The sequence below is a fragment of the Ursus arctos genome, unplaced genomic scaffold (assembly GCF_023065955.2).
Source record: "Ursus arctos isolate Adak ecotype North America unplaced genomic scaffold, UrsArc2.0 scaffold_8, whole genome shotgun sequence".
Taxonomy (NCBI): Eukaryota; Metazoa; Chordata; class Mammalia; order Carnivora; family Ursidae; genus Ursus; species Ursus arctos.
Window position 1 is genome coordinate 82,813,027 of NW_026623100.1, and position 7,652 is coordinate 82,820,678.

General features: G+C 41.5%; 1 non-coding gene across 1 annotated transcript; it reads right to left on the minus strand.

Moving 5' to 3' along the window:
• Positions 1 to 7,286: 7,286 nt before the first annotated feature.
• LOC113247568 (U6atac minor spliceosomal RNA) lies at positions 7,287 to 7,412 on the minus strand. Its single transcript, XR_003313303.1, has one exon. It is a non-coding gene; the product is annotated as a U6atac minor spliceosomal RNA (small nuclear RNA).
• Between the last annotated feature and the right edge of the window lie 240 nt (positions 7,413 to 7,652).

The following is a 7,652-nucleotide window of genomic DNA, read 5'->3' on the forward strand; positions in this document are numbered from 1 at the left end:
GGGCAGAGGCACCCAAATCTGACACTTCAGCCCCCACAGCTGTGTGACACTGAGCAAGCCCACTAACAACTGTGGACCTCAGTTCCTCATATATGAACTTGGAATTCTGGTGACGGCCCTGTCTGCTGCAAAGACTTGTGTGCTGAGGACCTAATAATATACATGAAAAAACTTTTGACAAGTATAAAAGTGCCGTTGTTACCACTGTCACTGCTATCGTTGTTGTATCTTTAATCAATGAGTGCATGTTACAGTATTCCATGGAGATCGCAGTCAAATACAGTGCACACATCGGCTCTTACAGCTGCACTGAGGTCACATGTGTGTTTTTCTAAAAGTCGACCAGTGAGCAGTTTTACCAGGCGCGTTATTCTAACACTGATGAAATCTGCATGGAGCATGTAGTGATTATGACAGACCCCATGGCCTACACGGGAAGCAGCATGCTTGCCGTATCAAGGACTTTAATTTGTGTGAAAATGTATCACCACTTTTCTCTCCTCTGAATAGGTACTTAACTATGGAGAGTGGGCTTTGGTTCTAAACGCATGTTTTCACAGAATAAGAATGTTCACATGATGTATTGCTACCAGCTTTCGTTCAGGCAGTCATGATTCTTTTCAATTTGAGACCTAGATGGAAAGAGAACTACAGAAGTAATTTGCCAGAGAAAGAACTCAGAACTTTGACATAAATAACTTTGAGTAGCCGAAGGTATGGAGTCCAGAAAGGCTTGCAATATCCCTTGTGAGGTGCGTAACAATTGTCATTGCTGCCATGTAAACACAAGTGAGCTGTGAGAGTGGGAGAGAAAACAGAAGTAATTCATAGGCCCGCAGGATCGGAAGGACCCATAAGGGCCTAGCCACCCACTATCCTCTTCACACTCACCAAAAACCCCCCAAACTTCTTGCGCAATTCCAACAAGAGAACACACATCCTCCCCTGAGATGCTAGCTTGTCTTCTCATAGATCCGAGACATCAGAGAACATACCTCCTCCTTAGACCTCAAATCTCTCTCCTTTTAGCATCTTCCAATCATCTGAGGCAACACACGCACGAACATCTCATCTCTCTGCCACGTGAAAACCTTTCAACTATTCGCAAGCGGACGGTCACAGTCCCTGGATGACCTCTGTTCACAGCCGGTACCACTGCTGCCTACAAGCATCTCCTTAATCGTCTCAGATGAATCCTTTGTACCCCTTGGTCATCTCGCTCTGAACGGTTTTTTTATATCTCACTTAGAAAATAATGACCCGGAATGCATGCTTTCTTGTTGGACGATGAGAAGCAAAAGTAGACAAATATTCCCAGAGAAAAAGATGGTAAATTAAATTTTACGCAATAACATTTTCAAATCACTTAGAGGACGATGAAACCAATGAGGAATTGCTGGATTAACATTTCCAGGGAGGGAGACCCATTCACAGAGGAGCTCATGGTAACCAGCTCTTTCTCTAGGCGATATTTGCCAATTTTGAGCATGGCTTTGGGTTGGGCCCAGACAGAAGTTTGTCACTGGTTGAAAGAGAAACCAGTGAACAGTTGCAAGACTAGATCGACAAATTGAAAGGCCTCGAATATTCATCTGGTTTTCACTAAAGACATTTGCAAAATCCTGAGGCTGGCTGAGAGGTTCTAAAACTCAGCCTGAAATTTCCTGCTCTCTCACCTACTCGGGACCCTATGACATCCCGGGAAAACAGTCCTGAAAACAAATCACGCATGAGGTAGAATCTCTCGAGGGAGCCAGGTAACACTAACGATCAACACGGAACACTGAGCTGGGGCACCTGTTGAAGATGGATACGCAGCTGATGGGGACTCAGGTCTGGCTCCTGGAAAAGGCCACTTCTGGAGGACAGAGAAAACAGGCAAAAATTTGGAATTCCTTTGAAAATAGACATGTCTTCCTGGCAAGATATCAAATCAGAAACTGTCTAAAGACAAGCGTCACTAGAGTCTCGGTGAATCTTTGACACATTGTCCAGAATATAACTAGAAATGACTAAGTGTGCGAAGAGGCAAGACTATGTGACAAATAAAAATGAGAAAGGAAAGTAAAAAGAAACGATAGGCCCCAGGGGCGCCGGGGTGGCTCCATCAGTTAAGCGTCCATCTCTTGATTTTTGTTCAGGTCATGATCTCAGGGTCATGAGATCGAGCCCCGAGTCAGGCTCTGCACTGAGTAGAGCCTGCTTGGGACCCTCTCTCTTTCTCTCTCTCCCTCTACCCTCCCTATCCCCCCCTTTTAAGGAAGGAAGGGAGGAAGGGAGGGAGGGAGGGAGGGAGGAAGGAAACAATAGTCCCCAACATGATCAAGATACTGGAATTAATATAAAGGAAGAACCGTGAGTAATATGTTCCAAAATATTGCAAAAGATGAACCAAGGATGTAATAGACACTAAATCATTACCATATAATTAGAATCTATAAAAAAGTATCTAAATGATAATCTAAATCTAAAATATGTAAGTCATGAAATTCACCTCAGTGAATGAAGGTGAAAGTATAGGAAATGCAGTAAGAGAAGCAAGGTGACCTAGAAGGCAGGTAAGTAGCAAGTGCCCCAGCTGGCTCACAATGACATCGCAGAACACGAAGAAAGCACAGGGAAGAGGCCGTAACGAAAACATGGGACACATTCAATACTGTGACCTTTTCTCCAGCTGCAGCAACATAGTGATGTTTATCATGGATTCTCAACAAGAATTACTATTATAAATTAAATACCTGAAGACACCGTAGACCTCTTTTTGTCTTACCTGTCAGGCATCTAAGTAATGGAGTTGTTATAAACTCCAGCCAGCATTTCACAAAGCTATGATCATGCACAGAAAATATCTTCAAGTAACAAAAACAATTGGAGAGGATTATGGTATTTTAATCATTTGCCACTTAAGGAAGCTCTTCCTGTCTGGTGTTACCTTTAAGTATTTTTTTCCTGCATGGGAGGCAGGACAGGATCCCGTGATAATCTGCTGATGGTGGAGAATTTCAAGGAAGATGCATTGAGAATATTCACTGCTTATGCTGATAGCTAAGATTATTATAATAATCTTCAGAGGGAGAGAGTCGTTTTAACCAGCAAGCACCCAGGTGCTAAAGTGATGTTTGCAGCACGTATAAATCAGCTTACCACAGCTTTGCTTACCCCATACTGGCACCTTGGAACAGTGGCTTAAAAAAAAACCGTCTCTTTAAAGAATGGATCATAAGCTTAAAACAAAAATGCTATCCCAAAGGTGGTTCAGGCTTAAAGTCAGGAAAATTATTTCCTCCTCCAAACAATACAGGAAATCATTTAAGAAAGCAAGTGACCCACTCAGTAAAGAATGGGAAGCAGTGCGACTCCGGCTTGATGACTGCTGTAATGGGAAGCAGTGCGACTCCGGCTTGATGACTGCTGTAATTGACCATCCCTGCTCTGGAAGCTTGGGACTCTCTTCTACATGTTAATAAATTATTTATCTTGTCATCCAATTATAAAAGATGCATTTCTACACTTCTAAGTTAATGATGAGAAATGAGTTCTAAGTTTCAAAGTTATCTACATCTGTAGTTATCTGCAAAAATTTTCAAACTTCTTGTTGCGGATATTCTTACAAATGCATCTAATCTTGGCTGGCATTTAATTATGCTCAAAGACTAATTCTTTCTCAGGTCTCGTCTTGGATTCCATTTTTGCTTTTTAATGACCACCACATGTTGTACATTTTGTGAGTCCTACTGTGCTCTTGAAGGGTCCCGACATTATCAATGCCGATTCTATGAAAAGAACAGCATTTGAGATCCAAAAAGGAAAAATCTCTTCCTGTGAAAGAAAGGACTTTATATATTGATGAGAGATGACTACATAAATTATTACAACAGTAAAAGGTCTGATAGTGATAAACCCAGAAAAGCCACAAAGGCGCCAAATGTTAGGAACACTAGCAATAAGCCTTTAAGTGGGACATTCTGAAAATAATACAATTTAAATTTTGCTGCCAGATTCTAGTCCATAATTAAATTGAGGGATGTCTGTATTTATCTTGTTTCATCTTTAAATAGTTCACCAATATGCTTCTTTGCCTTATTTGGTATCTCATGAATGTCCCTGATAGCCCTCAGGACCACAATATTTTTTATGGAATCCTTACGTCTCTGATCATTGCTTTAATAATTTAAGCCACTATTAACCATCTAGATTATTCATCATTATGTAAGATCCCACCTACCAACTAACCTAGTAATTTTTTAACTTTTCTCCTTAACATTCAAGTAGAATGTAATACCTTAGAAATAGAAATCATGCTTCACTCAGCCTCATCCTCTGTTGTGCCAAATACGGCACCTTAAAAATAACAGGCATTTTTATTTAATGGACTTAGCTTCATTGAAAATCATTTACACTTTTGCTTCAGACTGTGCTTACGGACTCATATTTTAAAACTGGTGTGTATATGTCAAATAAAATGCTTTGTCAGAGACAAGTAATAAAATTATATTGAGAAAGAAATGAAAATAGCATTTAGTATCTAGTTTACATCCCAAACACTGTAACAGATCTGTGCCTATGCTGTATCATAGAGTCTTTATTAGAAAATTGACAGTATGTAATACGATCTCCCTTCTACATACAGGAGACTAAAGTTCAAAATGGTAAATGCTTTGTCCAAGGCCGCAGGCCTCTGGCAGATCCTGCGAATTCTGATTCCAACACCCGTATTTCTTTTCACCACAGAAACCTGTTTCCCAATGTGCAGTTATAGAAAAAGAGAGAGAGGGAGAGAAAGGGAGGGAGAAGGAGAAGAGAGAGAGGAGGGAGAGAGAAGAGGGGGAGAGAGAGGGAAGACAGAGGAGGAGAGAGAGAGAGAAGAGGGAAGGAGGAGGAGGAGAGAGGGAGGGAGGGAGGGAAGGAGGGAGGGAGAAGGAGGAGAGAGGGAGGGAGAAGGAGGAGAGAGGGAGGGAGAAGGGGGGGGATGGAGGGAGGGTGGGAGGGCAGCCTAGAAAGCACAGTGGAAATGTGGTGAGAAAATGGAACGGTTGGGAAGGCTCCCCATCAGTATGGTCCTGTGGCTTTTCCACTCCCGCTGGTCTCCAGGAAGACAGGCTGCTGCAGACAAGTCAGGATGAGCCCCCACCGCCACCCAGACCACTCAGCCTGATACTCTCCATGGTCTCTGGGGCTCTACAGTAATCATCACTGACTATCAGGAAAATTATAGTATTTCAGTGAAAATTTCTTTGTGACAAGTGAACAAACCAAAAGAGAAAAGAAGGAAAAGAAAATGAAAATGTTCCAATTCGAGAAAAATAAGGCAGTAAGTGCTGCATCTGTGATGTCATTTAGGAAGGGGGGGAAATGAAAATGGTGTCTCTCTCAGATCAGAATTCCTGATGAGGCCACAAGTTTGTAACAAGATAGGAAAATCAATCCTGACAGTATTTAATCTCTGTAACATTACCCTTACCTATCAACAGCTTCCAAATATTCTCCCTCTCTTCCTTTCCTCCCTCTCTCTCTCTCTTTCTTTCTTTTCTTTTCTTTTTTTTCCTTTTACTGTTTTAATAAATCACATTCTCTGAATCATTAAGAAACCCCCACAAATTTTTTCCAAGATTTTTTTGGCTTGTCTTACGCTCCCTTCACTCAACACTTACCATTTGGGGGATCCTGAAACAATTACTTAGCTGCTTTCAATCTTTAGTTTTCTCATTTGTAAAACGAAAGATACCAACAACAATGGCCAGGACAATGACCATGATAATACCCCTATCTCACAGAGCTTGGAGGAAAATGAAATAGAGTGTATTAACCCCCCCCCCCCCAGGGCTGACAGTAGTAACTTCTCTATAAATGCATGAGAGAAGGTGGAGAAGGAGAAATAGCCTTAAAATAATTTTTAGATGGATAATTTCAAAAATCATTTCATAAAGATTTGATATGCATGTGTTAAATACTGTTGAGTGCTTCATATGGTGTCTACTAATGACCAAAGTCACAATCTGGCAAGGTCTGCACAAGGAGCTTCTAAAATTTTATTTCCCCATAAGTTTGGACTATGAGCTCAGCATTTCGGTCAAGCTAGACGTGGTTAGCATTGATAGCTGCTTAGAGCTACATTTTTGGACCTAGTTTTATAAAAGAAAAGCCTAATAAAGTCTGAAGAGTAGTCAGTTACCATCATGCTAGAGGACACTTATTTCCTTGGTGAAAATAAACTCATGCAAAGACCAGTCTAAGGAAACCGCAGTCCCGAGGCATAGCATGGGTGGTCAGTGTGTGGTTCTCCATCAGTCAAAGTCAGAAGTTATCCACACACACATCTGCAAGGAGCAAACAATTTCGTACAGCCTCATGGCTTCATAGGCTTTTTAAAATACCTAATTGCAATAAAGAATGCAATAAAGATCTTTTTTTAAATTATTTAATACCAATTACACTCTTTTACTATTATCTTATCTAGCAACATAAACTGAACACAATCCTATGGTAATGAAACCAGAATTCCATATGTGGCAATCACTAACTTTATTTATAAATTTCCAACTAAAGGAGAAAATGTATACTATTTATCTCTAAATAAAAGCCATTCAGAGGTATTAGTTCATTTTTCTACTATAAGACAGGAAGAAAAAAAATATTTTATCTTGGCTTTATCTGTGATACAGAACTTTTATAAACTGGTATGTAACGGAATTTGCATGCTAACACAACTCAGACATATTCACCAATAAACATTTATCTGAAGCTTTTACAAGAGGCAGCTGGTAATGAGGAGTCATCCAGCTAGGTCTAGAACCAAAATCAAATTTGTCATCTGGAACCGTAAGTCCAGCTCTGCCAGTTTGAACGGCAGTATTCTCTTCTGTATTAGGAATAACCTTTTTTGGTTTCTTTGGTTTGGTTGGCTTGGTTTCTGGTGTGTGTAGTTTAATTTATTGGGTGGTCAGCCCGCATTTGAAGGCAAAAAGGAATACTGCAGGCAAATTTTCCAATACTAAAATCCAAACATGGGGAACCATCAAAGTAAAGGAGACTGGTCTCTTGAAACGTTGCAGGTATGAGTTCGATGATAACTAAATACTATTTGAGGCCTGTGAGACTTTCAGAAAGTGATTCACCCATACAAACAGGAAGGAAAGTTTTTTCTGGGGCAGGGGGGTAAGGGGAGAGTTGACACACACTGTTACATTAGTTTCTGGCCTACGACATAGCGATTCCGTTTCCCTGGACTGTCCCCTGTGCTCACCACACATGAAGTTCCCGTCTGTCCCCACACACTCTTACAGAAGCAAACACAGTGCTCGGGCACCACCAGGCATGCAGCAGTGCCTTGCCCGTGTGCACATTGTCCGGCCCAGTGACCCCTTCCATCCTTGCCAAGGGGACTGCTCACCTTCTCTCCTTTCATACAACGCAAGAAACGTTTTCCTTACTAAGAAAAGCTTTTGGAAATCTACCCGTTAAACCAAAACCACTCTGTAAGTTACGGTCTCTGCTTAGTATCACAGTTGGAGCTGGAAACATGGACATTGGAAAAGGTTGGAAAGCTCACCCGGGCTGTGGGCCTGGGCGGCCGCAAGCACTAAACACACTGTTTCTTGGGGTGTCCAACACCACCCTCCCAAAACCACAGGGGCACTGGTGCTGCGGTCCTC